This window comes from Nyctereutes procyonoides, unplaced genomic scaffold (assembly GCF_905146905.1).
Source record: "Nyctereutes procyonoides isolate TBG_1078 unplaced genomic scaffold, NYPRO_anot_genome, whole genome shotgun sequence".
In the NCBI taxonomy this organism is placed as follows: domain Eukaryota; kingdom Metazoa; phylum Chordata; class Mammalia; order Carnivora; family Canidae; genus Nyctereutes; species Nyctereutes procyonoides.
Window position 1 is genome coordinate 14,950,796 of NW_026575160.1, and position 20,319 is coordinate 14,971,114.

At 41.2% G+C, this 20,319-nt stretch overlaps 1 protein-coding gene across 1 annotated transcript in view; it reads right to left on the minus strand.

The window, feature by feature from the left end:
* JAZF1 (JAZF zinc finger 1) overlaps nucleotides 1–20,319 on the minus strand; it is a 334,668-nt gene that overhangs the window by 249,165 nt on the left and 65,184 nt on the right. The gene's annotated exons all lie outside the window — the stretch shown is intronic.

Consider the following 20,319-nt stretch of genomic DNA (forward strand, 5'->3'; position numbering starts at 1 on the left):
TTCTCAGCAGAGTGCAGTACACTGAGAATCCATCAACCCGTCCTGAAACCCCATTTCTCCTCAGCTTTGTGCATATGCTCCACCATTTCACCCTTCAGCTCTGCCATCTTCCTCAGTATCCTTCCTCTTCTTTCTGGTTTTCAGCTGTTGGCTCTGCTCTTCTGAGTGCACAGATTCTCCCTTTGGGCAAGCTCATCTGATCCTACAGTGTCAGTTCCCACCAGTGTGATGCTGTTGCTCAAACCTATGCTTGGATTCTACTGGAAAGTCACAATCCACATGATCTCTCATCATTTGCAATCACAAGTTTGCTGTATCGTATATTCCCCATTTTAGTCAAGGCCATCACCATCCACCTGGATGCCCAGGCCAGAGACCAGGCATCACTTTTGTTCACCCTCAATCTTCATGTCAGGATCATCAAGCCCTATTCATTCTTCCTCGCAATGTGTCTCCAATCCAATCAAGAACAGTCTCTTGCCATTTACAATTATGTGACTGGGCAAGTTCCTGGCCCTCAGTTTTCTATCTGCCCAACAGAATAAAATATTTTATATATTCATAGTACACACCCCCAAAGATAGTTGGGAGGATGAAATGAGTTAATATATATGAGGCACTCAGAACAACGCCTGCACAGTAAATGCTATGTAGGGCCGATGATACCCTGGAGGTTACTGTGTTCATCATTCATCACTCTCCTGGCTCAAGCTCTCATCAACCTCTCACTTAGACACTCAAACACCTTCTGACTGGTCTCTCTGCCTCCAGTTTGCCTCCCTTCAACCCAGCCTCCACAGGGTGGCCAAAATGATCTTTCTGAAATGCAACCCTAAATGTGGCACGGCTCTCCTTACAGGTATTTACCTTCCCCTCTCCTTAGAAAGGCTCCCAGACTCCTGTGCTCCTTCCTCTCCTACCTCTCCCTGCCCCCAATCTTACAATCCAGCCTTACTGAGGTCCTTTAATTCCTCCAATGTACTGTGCTCTCTCAGCTGTAGGCCAAAGCTCAGCTTGCCCCTGTTCTTGACTATTCCACCTTCCTCCTCACTCCTGCTTCCTCCTTCAGGTCAAAGCCAAAGGTCCAGCAAGCTTTCCCTGACTTTCTGAGACTGAGTTAAATGCCCCCATTAGGCACCAGAGGATGCTGTACCTTGCAATTACTCAGCAATTGCAACTGCCTCTTTACTATCTTTAGTGCCAGGCAAATCTAAGCTCCCGGAGTGCGGGACCAGATCTTCTTCATTTTCCTATGTTGAGCACTTAGCTACATGTAGGCCCTGTAAAAGGTGCTCAGGAATTACTAACTGACATTAATAAACGAATTCCACTAACCATAATCTCTCTAGTAGAATGTAAATTCCATTTTGTAACAAAACAGAGTTCACTTTTTATTTCAAGATCTCCTTTAACTAAAGCATACCTAGATTCTACCTAGATTCTAGTTCCTTTGAACGTGGGAATGCTTCATACTATGTCCCACTGAATAACGAAATGCCAGGATTCACGATATAGCATTTGATGGTAAAAAATGATGATGATCCTGGCAAAAGCTAACACTACATATTTATGTCCCGTCCAGCACCATCATGCTAAGCATACCACACAGTACTTCACCTAATCATCAGGAAACTCTGAGGGCAGCACTTAGTGTTCCCAGTGCTTCTGGAAGGTCCATAAAGGAAAATCCCCTAGGCATGCCCAGATTCCTTTCTTGATATTGTTCACAAACCAGAGATAAATGTTCTTAACTAAATGTCCAATCTCTGACTCTCTCTCTCTCTCCATCTCATTCTTGCTCTGTCTGTCTTGGCCATGGTAAGCAGCCATGAACCACTCTAACTTTTCCTAATAAGCAATAGGGCAAAGTTAGGACCAGAACTGAGGGCTGCTATTCCCACTTTCCCCTGATTTGGTTACTGCTGACATGTTGGCCAACACGACTTAGAATAACATGGGGATTATCTGCATTGATGGAACTGAAATTCTCCTCTTCTATTCAAAAAGTACACTGTATACTTTATCCAAATGTCCAATGTCTTATTTCTTTTTTCCTAAAGATTTATTTATTTGAGAGAGAGAGAGAGAGCATACATTCATGAGCATGGGTAGGGGCAGAGGAAGAGAGAGAGAGAGAATCTCACGCAGATTCCCCACTGGGCATGGAGCCCAATGCAGGGCTCAATCCCATGACCCATGAGACCAGGACCTGCGCTGAAACCAAGAGTTGGATGCTTAACTGACTGAGCCTCCCAGGTGTCCCCAATATCTTGTTTTTAACCTATATTCAGCCAACACACCTTCACGCCCAAATTTCAATGCTAAAAGTTGTGGGACTTAAAAAAAAGAAAACCTGTATTTGGACTGACTGAAAAAAGTTCTATGTAATTTTCACTGTCTATTCACAACCTCAGCAAGACTAAAAAGCATTTTTTACAGCTAATAAATTCTAGTTTAGAAAGGTTAAATTTTCTAAGCTTTGGAATCGTACCAAAATGGGGGAGAGGGAGTATACAAGATGGAACAGCTTTTTAACATATTTTCAAAAGCCACCCAGTGACAAACACAGAACTGATGAATAAGAAAGGGGTCTTCACTTTCCTACAAAGAGACTCCGCTTTTTAGTCTCCAAGATTTTGGTGCTTAGAACTCTACTTGGCCGGCCTTAATATTGGGAACAGCCAAGAGAAGTTTCTGTGCTCCCTAAGGGAGGAGAAGCACACTAAACATCCTGTTCTTTTTAATAGTTCTGATGATATATATCCAAGTACTTAAAGTCAAGTTTTTGAAAGATGTTTGCTTCATTCTGTTAATTAGCCTGAAATCCAAAGTTGGAAGGAAGAGAAATAGACAGTATGTTCCATACTCCCAATTTACTAAAAGGGAGAAAATCAAGTTCTAAAGAGAGGATGAGTGGAGAAGCCCATCAGCATTAGTAATTGAGAGTTAATACTTCTGTTCATAAATCAAGTTCAAAATAAACTATAAACCAGGACTTATAAAACAACACATGAGAGCACTGCTATAAACTACAATCCCTACATGAACTCTGGGTTTTAGATTAGCATCTTGGGCTCGCTGAAAACTTCTGTAAAGTAAACTCTACAAATCCACATTAAAAATGTTTTCTTTCTGAAACTATTGATTGTCAAAGTGGAACCCATGTACATGTAACTAGCAAGATATATTTCTTTTTTTTTTTATTCATTTATGATAGTCACAGAGAGAGAGAGAGAGATTGGCAGAGACATAGGCAGAGGGAGAAGCAGGCTCCACGCACCGGGAGCCCGACGTGGGATTCGAACCCGGATCTCCAGGATCGTGCCCTAGGCCAAAGGCAGGCGCCAAACCGCTGCGCCACCCAGGGATCCCGCAAGATATATTTCTTACTGAATGAGGAGGTTTCTGGTTTATGAACATTCAGAGGCATTGAAGTTAGGTCTCATTCAGTACCCAAATGCAAAGGATGACTCTGCAAGTTTACTTTCATTTATTGGCCCATATTTTAGGGATGGCATGTTAGGTTCTATAAGCAGCATGACTAGTTTCCTAGCAAAGAGCTCAATTTAGTTTAATCTGCCACAGAGAAAAAAAGAGAGAAAAAAAATCCACCACAGAGGTGCCTTTATTCTCTGACCACTCTGGTCACAAACCTAAGGGAGTAGGAGAATGGAAAAGAAAACAGGGTCACAAGATCATCACAAACATGACTCCTTTTAAAATATCCTGCCAATATTCTGAAAAGCAAAGGTCTGCCTGGAAGTGAAGAATTATGAGAATAACTAGACCAAGTTTGTGCAAAGTGATCAGAGGTACACCAAGAAGCAGGTATGGGGCATCTGTGTGGAAGCATTGTGTTCTCTGCTGGGTGAAAAACTGGAATGGATGAACTGAACCCATAAGAGCTGGTGGTAGTAGTTCCTTAGAGATTCTGAGCACCTAAAAAGAGAATAATACTGAAGTAATCTGTATGAAATTTTGCATTTTCAGTATTGCTTGAAGTGTGATGTTTAATGACTTAATGAACTGAACAATCAAGTCCCCCAATTTTGCAAGTAACAACAGGGGTATTGGAAATACAGGAGCTCCCCTTTTATTCTCACTGTACCACATTAATTTTGCAAATAATACCAGAACTGTGATTTCAAACACAATTAATCTGATATGCCTGCCACTGCAGCTTGTCAACATTTTAACTACTGCTATATGCTATATGAATCACATCTGTATCACAGACACAGGGTTATATGCCATCCATACCCTATGCATTACTTATTTACATAGATTACATGTTATATATTATGTTTATTTCACCACAAGGATATCTAACAAAATTGAGATGCACAAGGTTTGAAAAAGAAATCACAGAAGATATTGACATAATTTAAGTTCAAGCCCGCTCAAAGTGTGTGCCTGGTATATTTGACAATCTGCAAAAAAACCAAACACATATTTAACTAATGAGCTGAAATGTCACTTTTTTTTTAAGGACTAAGGGAATCAACAGACTAGGGATGCTGTAAGACATAGAACTTTTTAGCATAGTAAACCTCAAGGGATAAAATCCTAATTTTCTACATGCTGTCTTATGAACCACAGATGGACAAACAGCACCTCAGCAGACATATCTCAGTGACTGGGGTGGGCAGTGGTGCCACTCTGGGTGGGAAGCGGGTGTCACCAAACCCACTTCCAGCAGGTGCTTCCTCCCACCTTCCTGCCTACACAGCTCCCCTGAGAAGGCAATAGAGAGGCAGGCAGCTAATGGCCTAGCTGAGCAGGGGGTCAAATGTGAAAATGCAGTGAGGAATGAGAGATGGACAGTGCAGAATGCTGTAAGCCCTAGAGCTGGATGGACTGGGCCCAAGCCCATCTCAGCTCCAATCCTTGCTGCATCCCAACCATGACCAAGGGTCTCGCACTTGGTGTCTCAACTACAGTAACAGAGATAAAAGTATCTCCCCCTCAGAGGACTGTTGTCAGAAATAAGTGACACATTACAAATAAAATGGTTGGTAGCAGTGCCTAACACATGGTAGGGCTCACTGAGCATTCCCATGATCATCATTTTCCCATATCTGGGTTGAGTAATTCCTATAGGTGATCTCTAGATCACATCTAGATCATATCTTAACACCACAGCCCTGGCAAACTATAATAGATATCTAGGCACAAAATATATATAAAATTTAATTAATTTATTTATTTGACAGAGAGCCGGAGAGGTCACAGAGGGAAAGGGAGAAGCAGACTCTCCACTGAGCAGAGAGCATGACATAGGGCTCCATCCCAGGACCCTGGGATCATGACGGAGCCAAAGGCAGACACTTAACTGACTGAGCCACTCAAGCACCCCACAATACTAAAAAAAGATATAAAACAACTACACAATATGTATACCATGATGGATACTCATAACAGACTACGGGTTTCTAAAAGCTTCTTAAAAAGGTAATATATTTAGCACAGAATCAATCCTTTGAAAAGAACATGTATGTCCACAATGTATGGCTGGAAAAAAGCACAGAAGGACATACGCCAATTTGTGAGTATGGTCACTTCTGAGTGGTGCAATTATTATTCATGATTTTAACTTTTATTTTTTTCCTTTTGCTTATGTTTTTCCAATCTTCCTACAATGAACATCCATTCCATATTTATATAAAAGATTTGAGAGAACAGAATATTCATATTAAGCCTGGGTCACAGCGCTGAAAGAACTCTGCAGGACTAGTGCAGGGCTGACAATACAACACACCAAGTGCATGATGACCTCAAATAAGCACACAAAGGTCAGGTACAGCCAGAGGCCTCTCCTGGCAGAAAGAAACTGGACTTGACTTTGAGCCCTAGCCCAGCTGTCTCCCCACCATGGCCCCTGGTGAGTCATTTATTGTGGTCTCTGTTTATGACTGATAGATGGAATCAGATCTGACCTGCAGTAACTCTGACAGGGGATGATCATCCCTCCTCCTTGCAACACTTTGGCTTGGCTTCCAGCTGGTCCCCTCCTCGCTTTCCTCCCACTTCCTGGCTGCTCCTTCTCCGTCTCCATTACTGGTTCAGCCAGAGTCTCGGCTCCTTACTGTCCCAGTATCTGGGATTTGACCCCTGACCTCCATTCTGTTGAGTCTCACCTCCGAGGAGCTCTGTTCACTCTGTGGCTTCAGTTCCACCTATACCCCCAACTATTCCTAAATGTCTATCTTTAGTTCCAACCTTTCCCCCGAATTCCAGACTGGAGTATCAAGAACTGCCCACTGGAGGTAATCATTTAGAGGCCTCATGGGCATTACAAATGCAATAGCATGGCCCAAATGAAGGTCATCATCTGCCTCTCTAGCCCTCAACCTATTTCCTAGTCACCCTCTCAACATTAATGGTAACCAAATCCTTCTAGTTGCTCAGGTCAAAAACCCTGGAGTCATCCTTGACTTCTTTCTTTGTCTCATGCCTTAAACCCAAACCTTTTGACTCTACCTCTAAAATATACCCAGAACCTTACCACTCCACACCACCTTCAAAGCTACCATCCTAGTCCAGAACCAGTACCTTTGTTCTGGGTTATGGCAACAGCCACCCCCCTCCCCAGTCAGTCTCCTGCATCCGCCCTTGTCCCCTCCAATCTATTCTGAACCCAGTAGCTGGAATAATACTATTACAGTGTCTGTCCATCATGTCATTCTCTTGCCCAAACTCCCAAAGGCTCTCCATCTCCCACAGACAAAATGCCAGAATCCTTGCGCTGGCCCACATGTGCACACCCCCATCTTGTCTCCCACTTCCTTCTTCTTCATTCACTCCAACCCCTCTGGCCTTCCTGCAGATCTCCCTCCCTACCTTCTTATCTCCTTCAGGTCATTACCACAATGTCTTCCCACCAAAGTGATTTCCCAACCAGGCTATATAAGTCTGGTGACAAAGCTCCCCCTGCCTCCACACATGCCCTATCCCCCTGTCCTGTCTTACCTTTCTCCATAGCACTTCCACTGCCCAACATAACTTCCTTTATTTTTTGGTCTCCCTACAGTGAGGATAGAAGTTCCACAAAAGTGGGAATTTGTTTTATTGTTTTGCTCCTAATTGTATCCTCAATACCTAAAACAGGGCCTGGCACATAGTAGGCACTGAATAAATATTTATTGAATAAATAAGCAGGATTAAAGGGTTCCTATCCTCACCTCCATCAGGGTTATGTGAGGAACACATGAACTAAAGCATGTCAAACTAACTACTAAATAATCTGACACTTTAACAGGTGCCTGGGTGACTCAGTTGGTTAAGTATCAACCTTCAGCTCAGGCCATTATCTGAGTCCTGGGATCAAGCCCTGCATCGGGCTCCCTGCTCAGTGGGGAGTTTGCTTCTCCCTCTGTCCCTCCCACCATTCATGCTCTCTCTCTCAAAAATAAATGAAATCTTAAAAAAATTTTTTTTGACCCTTTGATAACTAAGTAAATGGTGTTATTATCATCACTATTATGTTGAAGACACATCCCAACCCTACCAGAATAACCTGAATTAGGCATGCTTGAACAATGCTTCCCCAACTCCCTTTTTACTTATCTATTTCAAGAACAGAGATTAGTAACTGAGAATTCCCACAATGCTAGGATTCTGGAAAGAATTAGGTTCAGAAATCCACTCAATGTCTAACCCTACAAATGATGATCTTATAGGTTGGGATTTTTGTCTTCCCTTGGGGAATAGGAGGAAAAAAACTAAGAGTGCCCAATCCCCCTCTGTTGTGTCAGAAATACTGCTGAACACAACTCAAGGGGACAGGACTCTGTCCTTGACTTTTGCTTGGCCCTGATGATATAATCAGGTTTCACCCATGGTAAGTTTCTGTGTAAATTCTCAATGGACAAAAGTCTGGGTTCAGCTCAGTGGTCTCCATCAGGAAATCAAGAGTATAGAACATACTCTATGAACTCTAGGAGATACAGACAATAGCATGTTTCATTTTAACACCCCTGGAATTAATTACTCATGGTGGCGCCACACAGAAATGATACAGAGTTAGACCTCTCTTTCTCCATGCAGATGTTTCACAGCCAGTAGAAAACTCAGCCTGAGGATAGATTTACTAACCTCTACTCTGTCTTGGGTAGAATGGCTGTTAAAAATTCCTCTACATGAGTTCTAAAGAAACCATGGCCCGTTAGAGGCCAGTAATAGTAACTTCTACTTGCAGAACTAACAGTTACTGCAGCTAAACCTCAAAGCACTGTGAATTCTGGTGAGGAAGGCAATTAATCTAATTGAGCTGAACGTGTGAGGGTTTTCAAGCGAGTAAAACTGCATTTTGGGACACCTGAGCCCAGCAACAATGCCTGTTCCAGTTAGGGAATGCGCAGAGGTGAAGTAAAGCAGTTCCATCACATTCCATCTTTGCCTTTTGGAAGAGGATTTCCATCATCTTCTCTCCAGCCCCTTTTAGAAAGAAGCAACTTATAAAATTATATCCCATTAAAGACTCTATCATCAAAGCTGACCAATTAAATACTTAATCAGCTTAATTGTAAGATTTTGCTTGTCAGGAACATACCAAGCCCGACTTGCTCCTCTCCTCTCACCATGTTGAGACTGCATTACCTAAGAAGCAGGATGAAGATAGTTTCAACCAAAAAGAATTAAACAAGTTTCTAGAGAAAAAGCTTTCATTTCTCACTTTATGTAAGTGACTAATTAGTTGACAATACTATCTCATCCTCATCAAGCTTGGCTTTTTCTTCTTCATTAGACACAAAACAAAAAATCAAATTATTTTGCATCTGGACTCTCTTCCAGGGCAAACAATGCATTCCCAAGAAGAATCAGAAGTATTGTTTTAAGGACACTGTTTAAGGACACACAGGCAAGCCTATGATCCATTCTGCTAGGATCCAATCCAAGCATATGTGGAGATTTTCAGCAGGTATCAAGAATAATCTTCACTGTGGATGGTGTCTTAGAGTCTACTTCAGCATATGAAATACTTTATTTATTATAATGAAACTAGAGAAAATGAATGAATCTATATCAGCACACAGAAATCCTCTAATATTGCTGACATGACATGTTTTTCTTCCAAAGAGCAATGATTTTTTTTTTTTTCACTTGCTTTTGACTCCACACTGGATTTGAAATTTTCATCACACACAAGTCAGGAAATCTGGACTTAATGTTCCAATGGCCACTCCCTTTATCAGCCTCTCACAGAGACTTGCACCTGGCTAGGTATGCATCGGTGCACCCATGGCAGTGTGTCATCATTTCAATAAATAGAACCCAAGTGTTATAAGACAACACCAGTTTCTAGGGAGAAACAAGATCTGACACATGTTAATACCTCATTATACATCCAGGCCCTCTGCCAAGGAGAAGGAACAGAGGATCACCTTTTAACATAAACATTACAGGCCTCTCTTGCTATGAGGATCAAGTCCAGTATATTTATTTCATTTACCACATGGTCATTTTCTCTCCACTGTAAAGAGAGCCAGTGAATAAAAGCCATGTTAGTTCAGCATTATGCTTGAAAATTTTAAACAAGCCAGTGAGGCAAATCACTTATGGTTTTCATACCAGGCATACCTCTGAGAGGCTCCATATAAATACTTATTTCAGCTCAGAACACTATACATACCATTATGAAATACTGTACTCCATGTGAGCAGGAGATACAAAATTATCCCAAACCCAGGAAATACAGGTACACATGTTTGCACTTCCATTTTCCGCAGAGGCCCAGTGGTCTAGTGGGCTAGCACAGACTGGGATTGGAGAAATCTGAGGGTTATAGGGTTTCGGGTTTAGCAAAGTCATTTAAATTATACCCCAGTTGTTTTGTCTCAGGAAAGGAGAATACAAATCTCTAACTGCGGCAGAAGCATCTAAACTGAAGCAATTCCAAATGACTCAAGCTACAAACATCAAATTAATCTGTCACCTAAATCTCCCAGTCTTACAGGTGTGCTTTTTTATCTGTCCCTTAAATACCAACGAAACCACAAACCTCCCTCCCAGGAGAGTACGCTTCCAGCTCTTACTGAGTGAGGCCTCTTGAGGCGTATCTCCTCATGTGCTGAGTTCTTCAACCGGTCTCTTGAAGCGCTTCTGTATATTTTAAAAGCCACAGACACACTACACAGTCTAATTTAACAGACTATGTTAGACTGTAGTGGAGTCGAGCCGAGTCACCTGCCGAGAATGCAACCAAGAATAGTGGTCGTCTTTGTGCCAGATGACCCAGAGGAAAGAAAAGAGCTGTGGAGGGCAGAGAATGTTCTGGATACCTGTAGTCACGGTGCTCCTCACTCCAGATTGATGAGACCTTCACTGGAAGATGTGGTCAGGTGTAGCACAAAGGAGCCAGGAATATGGGGATCTAGGGCTTGACTAGCCTCTCAATCCAAAAATTACAGTATAGAGTTGAAGCCAGAGGCTGCCAGGGCAGACCAGCAGGAATAAGACAAGACACAAGATTCAGTAAAACATAGGCAACCCTACGGAGGAGGAACGGCAGACGTGAATGACCTCAGGGGTTATGACACCATCAGAGCAAAATGCCACTCCAATAGTGATTCAAAGGAAGGAATACAAAGTCACCATTACCAGCACTGGACACACATACTAAGTTTACCGTCAAAGGATGCACACAAAGCTCCACTTTTCAGATCCTAAAATAGAATTAAAACAATTCCATAGGGATGATTTATTAGCGAACAGTGGCCTGGAAATTAAAACAGAGAGACATAAGAATAAAGGCTTATATATCACATCTTACCCCAGCACATCTCACTTCACTAGGCTGGAAAAACAAAAACAAAACAAAACAAAAACAAACAAACAAACCATGTGCTCTGTAGAGGGTAAACAATGCCCTCCCTGGGCTGTAGAGGCTCCCTTGGGTGGGATGCAAGGACTCCTTCCTTTAGGGCTTTTTCAGAAGGCAGTGGGACGGTTAATCTGAGACTATACCTCAATTCTGCAACTGGTTCTCTATACCACCTTTATTGTGCCCTTTTACTAATTCGACAAATATTTACTCAGCACTTACTCTGTGCCAGGTACTGTGCTCTGAGCATTGCTTTTCTCCTAGCACACACAGTTGTATCCGGGCCCAATTCATTTCTTGGTTGGATTAACTTTCCAACCTCTCTTCATGTTTACCTTTCCAGCAATGCCAAATACATTCAGTTTCCAAGGTCACCAGCATCCTACTTTCAAACTAGGAGCCTGCCCATGATGCTCCTTTTTCTTACATTTTGGTGACAAGAGAGCCTGCACTGTTGGTTTTGGAGCTCATCTCTCATCATCCTGATATCAACAAACCAGCTCATGTTCTATGTCTTCCCTCTTTCCTGCCAGTTCTCTTTGTTCCTGTAACATGCACTTACTCAGTCGCTCATTGGTCTGATCATCCCATGAGGTGCCTTGATAGGAAATGGCTTATTCCTTTCCTCATTCAGGCAAATCTCGAAATCCTACCTTTCCTGCATGATTCATCTGATAATAATCTAAGCACCTTCTTTGTATATCAGCCACTCTTCTTGAAAGAGCATCTGCAATAATAGTAGTAAATATGTTGTAAAGCACTTCCAACGATGCCATCTCAATCAATCCTCAACAACACTATGAAATAGATCTTAACTCACTTTACATACAAGGAAACCAAGGTGTGTACGAATTAACCAACTTGTCCTAGAGAATACAGCAAGCAAGTGGCTGAACTGGGACCCAAACCCTGTCCATCAGCTACTAAATCAGAACCTTTTCCATTCATTAGTCTGTCTCTGCCAAGCCCTGCTTAGGAATCAGCCATGAGAAACATAGGAGGGAGGGTGCTTACCTTGCATCATCTGTTGATGGCCAAACTGGGCCAAAAGGTGAAGAAGGAATGGGCCAACTCAAAAGAGGGGTTTGAGGTCTGGAAACTTAAGTGTCCTAAGTGAATATTACAAGTAGGATCCAACAAAGTGTCATCAGGAAAGAACCTCAGATGAAGCCCACAAAGGTTAAATCACAAAGTATACTAGATACTTTTTAAGGACTCTTGCATATTACACACATTAATTAGTAAAAAAGGCAAACATCCATTTGGCTCCTGAAGAGCTAGAATTTTAAAAAGCATGACCAAGAGGAAAGCACAACTACAAGGAACTATAATTAGAAAGCTTCAGAGAAAATTAAGAGCAAGGGTTCCAGGATTTCTCAAAGGTGGCATTCTGTTGAGAAAGTGATGTACTTTTTGTCCCACTATCCTGAAAGATTCATATTTGATGGTGCGCCCCCACATGCCAGGCCACAGGGTTACCAGACAGCTACCTGAGATCATTCCCTCACCCATGAGCCTTGCCTCACAGGGCCTTTCAGTTCCACCCCAAATTTCTGTCTTCCCTTTATTCTTGTAAAGAGTACAGATGGAAACACAACTGGTAATACATTGTTGTTTCTAAAGCTGAGTGGGGAGAATGCTTGAGATCTATTTGACATGAGGTACAACCACCATGATTTTGCCAGCAGCTTCCCAAAGGCTCTCTTGCAAGGGACCTACACCTGGTTGAAGAAAGCAGGAAATTGGTTGTCTCCACTTGTTTCATATCTGGTAACAATCCATGTAACAAAGTATTTACCTATGTAAAGGAATATTCTCCTACTTTTCTATTTAGCTAATAATGCCAATTCAATGAAATTCAATTATATCTTTCAAATCTACTGCAAGCCTGTCTGCATCCTTGCCAACTCCAAATACAGGCAAAGAAGTAATACACAGGAAAAAATACTTTTTTGCTTCCATGTTTTTACTACCTGACTCCTGAGGATATTTCTCTTTAGTGTTTTATTTGCTAGGATTTTATTTTGTTTCTTCATTTGTTCATTCATTCACTCATTCATTCAGCTTTTTATTAAAGGAGAATGTGTAGTACAGTGAGGGAGACAAACCATTAAGAGACTTAATTAACTACAAGGAACAAACTGAGGGCTGCTAGAGGGGCAGTGGGTGGGGGATGGGGTAACTGGGGGATGGACATTAAGGAGGGCACATGAAGTAATGAGCACTGGGTATTATATGCAACTGATTAATCACTAAATTACCTCTGAAACTAATAATACACTATATGTTAATTAAACTGAATTTTAAAAATTTTAAAAAGCAGGTGTAGTACAGGATTATCCTTACATGTCATACAGGCTTTGTGAAAAAATGTAAAACTAGACCTTTATAAAATATCATTTCTTCCTACCATATGACAGCTGTAGGCTTTTGACTCAGCCACAGAACTTCTTTGAGGAGGTTCCTCACTTGTAAAAGAGGGATAACAGGATCTACCCTATCCATCTTAAAGTGGTTTTCTGAAAGTCAAATCAAATGATGAATCTAAAAGTGCTCTATAGGGGATCCCTGGATGGCGCAGCGATTTAGCACCTGCCTTTGGCCCAGGGCGCGATCCTGGAGACCCGGGATCGAATCCCACTTCGGGCTCCTGGTGCATGGAGCCTGCTTCTCCCTCTGCCTATGTCTCTGCCTCTCTCTCTCTGTGTGTGTGTGACTATCATAAATAAATAAAAATTAAAAAAAAAATAAAAGTGCTCTATAAATATACTCAGCATTGATACCCGTGGATCAGAAAACCTAGTAGCAAAAAAAAAATGTATTGGCTGGGACTCCTGGGTGGCTCAGCAGTTGAGTGTCTGCCTTCAGCTCAGGGCATGATCCTGGAGTTCAGGGATTGAGTCCCACATCAGGCTCCCTGCATGGAGCCTGCTTCTTCCTCTACCTGTGTCTCTGCCTCTCTTTCATGAATAAATAAATAAAATCTTTAAAAAAATGTATTGGCTTTCCAGAGACTTCCCAGGGTTGTCTCTGTGCATGTTATATGCTTGTGTTTTATCAGCAAGAGTAGCGGTAGTGGCTTTGTACCCTCCACATAGTATTATCATTACCAGGTACCACTACATTTCTGCAAGCATTAGGATTCAGGGTAGAAACAAGTTGGGTACAGCTGCCTACCTAACCATGAATTGTATGGAAATCATGGTGCTATGCCAACATCTAATCTTCCATCATTCTAACTCTAGAGCTCCTTTTTGCCACTTTGCTCTTGTTCCAAAAGCTTGACTGGTGGAGAAGATACTTGAAATGTCCCAAACCTATGATTTTGTGATCCTGGTGTATCATCACCTCCACCCAGCTGGTGACAGAAATAGTGGCTGTCTGAGAGTTATTTAAAACAAGTACCACTAGGAACAAACTTTCTGAAAGAAACCTTACTGGCCTCCAAGTGGGCAACTGAAAAGAACCAAATGCTAGTGACAGAGAAGTCAATGATACAACAATTGAGGGCAGTTTTATTAGTTTCATTCAATGAAGCACAACTTGGACAAAAAAATTCATTATTCAAACCAGATGCTGTTTTTGTAATATTCATCTCCATGATGAACTGTTTCAATTCTCTTTTATTTTGAATATGTAATATAAAGCAGGCAAATCATTACTTTAAGAAAGGCACACTTGAAATTTGTAAAGTTGGTCTGAAAAAGAACTGAATGTAGGAAGCCTGTTTGCCAAAGTTTATTGCCAAGAGCATTTTTGTCTTTTTTAATCATACGACAAAAGAAATGCAATAGTGAGTTTAAGCAAGACCAATTATGAACAGCAACAAAATTACCCTTTAATGATAATCAGCCACAAATCTTGATTACTGCCAGCTCGAATCATCTGGTCATTAGGCATAAAAAGTGCTGTGTTCATCTATCTCAAGCAAGAATGAAGGATAGGCCCCTCAAGGTGTGCAGTCAGATAAGATGGGGAGGCAGGGAAGAAAGCAGAGGAGGCCAACCTCTGTTTGGTAAGCGCCAAACAGAAAGCAGAAGGCTCATAAAAATGTTTACTAAGCACAAAAGTTACTTTTTAGAAAAAAAGCCTGATGATGATCTTCCTCTTTCCATTGTCAGAAGAATGACGAGGAACAGATCTCATCCCCGGAAAAAAAGTGAGTGTCTGTAGCCAGGTGGATCCCAGGAGAAGATGAGAGCAGACTGTGGGGAACGGAGCCCAGCAAGAAGACTGTGGCCTTGAGATACAAACTGAAGACAAAGGGGAATGACCCTCCGGTATGGGGCTGTTGGGAAGTGTCAGAGCTTGCTGGGCAGTTTCTAGGTTCATGGATGGAGTCCAACCCAGTAAACTGCTACCCTAAAAACAATGTAGTAGATAGAACCACGAGCTGCCCGTTTCTATTGCTTTATGGAGACAGGGCTGGAACATTTTAGACATGGAGAAGATCAACACCTTCATTTTACAAACAGAGACTCAAGGCCAAGGAGATAGACAGCAATCTTGTGGGAATAACTAACGGCAAAGCCAGGACTCCTTACCCACCTGCTCACTCCCTGAGGTGATGGAGAGGCTCTGAAGAGCAGCTAGTGAGGACTGCCACTTTGGAGTGGTCACTGCATTCTGGCACAGTTACGAACAGATATAGTCTTCTTCTGCCTCGGGCATGCTCATGTGCTCACTCAACAACAGACAAGTAGCAAGAGAAAAACCTATATTCATATTGGAATTGTAAATCCTATTTACCAAAATGCACTTTGGGCCAGACACCCCGTTAGGCACCAGCATTCATTCGCCTCTTGTAATGTTCACAACTCAGGAGGTGTTGATAACCTCATTCTACGGGACATGCATCTAAAAGAGGTGACGTAACTTGCTTATGCTCACACCACTAAGTAAGTGGCAATCCTGGGTTCAGACATGTTTTCCTAGTCCCTTGAAGACACTGTGCTTTCTACTACCCTACCAGCCCTCAAAGTTTTGCAAAAGAAAGAACTCCTCATTCAACTGATTTATGAGAGCTGCACAAGAAGCTCTGCCTAGTGAAAATATCTGCATCATTATATAGGAAATAAACATTCTGAACAATGAGAAGGAAGCTTCTAAAATCTGGGTGTAAACATAAGCCCTTTCAGGTATTTCACTAAGGAGAGAAGTTTCGTGCAAAGTTTTTTCCTTCTAAAAACTCTGCTTCCCAGATCCCGAATATTCCATTTATTACTCTTCTTTTCTGTTTCAGGCCAAAGCTCAAGTCCCCACAAGTAGAAGAGAAAGACAATGGAAATCTCGACAAGCAGGAATGACTTTGAACAGAGATGGTCACTGAAGAGCCCGTGGACAAGACCGTGGAGAACATTATCCCAGCTCGCAGCCTTCTTGTGGCTGGCAAGGCTCCACCAGTGCTTTCACCTCCTGGCAACCACCTGCTACCTTTACCTTCTGGAAACACGGGCATGCCGCCAGGCTGGAGATTTCTGCTCTCTGACTGAACACAAACACCTCTCAGCTTCCAGTCTGAACACAACCCTGAAGACCAAGACGCACTATGAGTTTGGTGCTACTGATGTCTCTGAAATTTGTAATCTTCTGCCTATAGGTAGGCTGGACTGTTAATTCAAAACTAGAATATTTCAAAGAGGCCTATTCTTAACTACGAGAAGATCAACGAGGTTTGAACTTGATTTTGTTAATATACAGACCAAACAGAAGCACCAGCCAGGCAAACGGGGCATGGGGTGCTCTCAACGAAACACAACCAACCTCATTTTCCTAGTGATTTTTTGAAGTTTATTTCCTGGCAGTTTCAGGTTCCAGGAATACAGAGATGATGGGTTCTGTCCTTAAGGAGCTCACAAGTCTGGTGAGGGAGACAATACCTTGAGAAAATTAATGGCAGTATTAGGTGATAGGTGTGAGAACACAGAGGGACAAGTGTTAGAAGGAAACAGGACAGAGGAGCCAGAGGGAGATTTCATTAAAGAAGGGGCCATGTGGGGCAGCCCCGGTGGCTCAGTAGTTTAGCACTGCCTTCAGCCCAGGGCCTGATCCTGGAGACCCGGGATCGAGTCCCACATCCAGCTCCCTGCATGGAGCCTGCTTCTCTTTCTGCCTCTCTCTCTGCGTGTCTCTCATGAATAAACAGACAAACAAATAAATAAATAAATAAATAATCTTTAAAAAAAAAGAAGAAGAAGAAGGGGCCCATGTGAACTAGCATTACAAAATGAGTAGGGAGTTTTTAAAGCAAAGAAATAGAGATTTGGGAACACTGCAAGCAGAAGAGACAGAGCATTCAAAGACTCACATTTATGAAGGAGCCTGCAGTCCAAGCAGTGAAGAGAAGCAGTGTTTATGTGTGAAGGGAGGTGGCGAGCTGGTAAAGGAAGCATCTCAGAGACCATTACAAAGGGTCTCTATAGGCATCTCAGAGTCAATGAAAGTTTTAAAGCATGTTCAGTTGGTTTTTTGTTTTTCTTTCTTTAAGAAAGTAATTCTGGCAGACATGTCAAGGGTAGACAGGAGTCTATGTCAGTGCTGTGCAAAAAATAATAATAAAATGCGAGCCACAGAGCCAGGCCACATAGATAATTTTAATTTTTTTTAGCAGCCACATCTAAGGTAAGAAAAAAAAGTGAAATTAACTTAATAATATATTTTAACCCCCAAACCCAAATTACTATCATTTAACATGTAATCAGTATATTTAAAAATTATTAATGACATAGTTTACATTCTTTTTTTCTTGTACTAAGCCTTCTAGATCTGGCACGCTTAACAGGATATCTCAATTTGAATGAGCCACACTTCAAGTACTCAGAAGCCAGAACTGGCCAGTGGTTACCATTTTAGACAGACAGCTCTAGATACACCAAAATGCAAGACCCACTGAGGATACTGTAGCCAGGAGTCCAAACAAGGGACTTGTAATAAAGCTCTGAGCAGATATTTCCAGTCCCTGAACATAGGTAAACTGCCACTGAAATGACATTTTGCAAATATGAAACTTACTTTCTGTTTTGTTTTTAAAGATTTATTTATTTAAGTGGGGGAGAGGCAAAGGGAGAGAGAACCCTTAAGCAGACTCCCACTCAGTGCAGAGCCTAACACCAAGCTCAATCCCAAGAGCTCCAGGACCCCAAGATCATGAACCAAGAGTTGGCCGCTCAACCGACTGGGCCACCCAGGCGCCCCACTTTTTGTTTTGAATAGGCAATAATTCACATGGTTCACAAGTAAAAATAACACAACCGGTATCTAACAAATAATACCGTTCCCACCCTTTTTCTGTCCACCTCATTTGCCACCAACCCATTAACGGCAATCATTTCTATTGACTTTATCCTTTCAATGTTTCTTCATGCAGATACAAACAGATATGACTGTAGACTCCGATTTTATCCCCTTTCTACACCAAAGGTAGCATACTACATAAAATATTCTGTACCTTGCTTTTTTCATTTAATTGCAATCTTGAATATTTTTCCATATTACTGCATAAAGAGCTTCCAAGTTTTCTTTAAATGCTACACAATATTCAATTGTATGAATGGGTCACAGTTTATTTCACCAGCCTTCTACTAATGGATATTTGAATTGTTTCCAATCTCTTCTATTACAAACAATGGTCTAATGAAAACCTCCTACATACGTCACTTTATATGTGTTCAGATGTACCTGCAGGGAGAAATTACCAGAGACAAACTGCTGGGTCAAAGGGTAATTGCATTTGTAATCTCGATAGATACTGCCAAACTGGCCTTCATAAAGGCTGTGCTATTTTGTAATCTTACGAGAAGTACACTGACAATTTTTCCACATCTAGTCAATAATATATAATTATCACACTTTAGAATTTTTGCCAATCTGATGAAGTGAAAAGTAGTACTTCAACACAGTTTAAATTTGCATTTCTCTTATGTTGGAGTTTGAAGATATTTTCTTTCGTATAAAGACAACCTATGTTTCATGTCCTGTGAACATGTCCTATGCCCATTTTTCTATTGGTCTGACAGTCATTTTCTTATTCATTTGTAGGAACTCTTTATATACAGATTAGTCTTTTGCCCACTATAAATGTTTTTTTCCCTGATTGTCATTTGTCTTTTGAATGTTCTTATTGTGGTTTTTAGCAGATAAAGTTTTTACCCAAATTTATCAATCGTTTTATTTAATGGTTTCTGAATTTTAAGTCATAGTTAAAGGGCCTTATTTAAGGTTACAAAGGAATTTACCTATGTTTTTTCTAGTCATTTTATGATTTTTTAAAAAAGATTTATTTATTTGAGGGAGAAAGAGCATGCATGACCTCCAGAAGGGGACACAAGGGAGACAAAGAATCTCAAGCAGATTGCTAAGTGCAGAGCCCAACACAGGGCTCAATCTCACAATCCTGAGATCGTGACCTGAACTGAAATCAAGAGTCAGATGCTTAACCAACTGAATCACCCAGGCACCCCTCTAATCCTTTTATGATTTTAAGCAGATATGAATATATACTCATATTTTGAAATATTTATTAGAAACATCATTTTTCACTTTTTCCAAATGAGGTAGACCAGACATTTTATAAATTGCCTTCCTGATTTCTTGTTCCTTTCTCTGTCATCATTCTTTTGAATACCACATTAATCATCATATAAAATGAACTAAATCAAGATGGAGTTTATTTGAATGGTATGAGATATAGAACAACTGCATCTTTCTTTTTTCTTTTTTTTTTTTAAGATTTTTTTTTATTTAATGAGAGACATAGACACAGGCAGAGGGAGAAGCAGGCTCCATGCAGGAAGCCCAACGTGGGACTTGATCCCGGGTCTTCAGGATCACACCTGGGGCTGAAGGAAGTGCTAACCCACTGAGCTACCTGAGCTGCCCCAACTGCATCTTTCTCCAGATACCTACCCACTTGGCCCAATACCATATACTAAATATTTCATCATCATCCCATTGGAAACATAATTTTTAAATACTTTTCTATTTGTATAGACAGCAACCTGAATTTTTATAAATTCATGGTTCTAATTCTTTAGTCTAGACACCAAAGAGGTAAATACAATTTATGTTATTCAATTTATTTATGAAAACTGCCAAGTTTCATGAAACTGCACTTATGCAGCACTAGCCTTTCTCCCCCATTATCAGTATCTTTTCAACAGATGCTTGACTTGAAGAGATATACAGATGCAGACTGTCATTGAGAAGTTTACAATTTGGAAGTTGCTAAATTATTTTTCACAATAATTTGTTTAAAAGGCAAGTAGTACACCAAAATTAAAGTTTGGCAAAACTCTGTACCTCTTGATCTCAGGGTTATGAGTTCAAGCCCCAAGCTGAGTATAAAGCTTAGTAAGTAAGTAAATACAATATAATATCAGATTTTTCAGGATGCCTGACTGGCTCAGTTGATAGAGCATGTAACTTTTGATCTCAGGGTGTTAAGTCTGACACCCCACATTGTGTGTAGAGATAATTTAAAATCTCTAAAAGGTTTGACA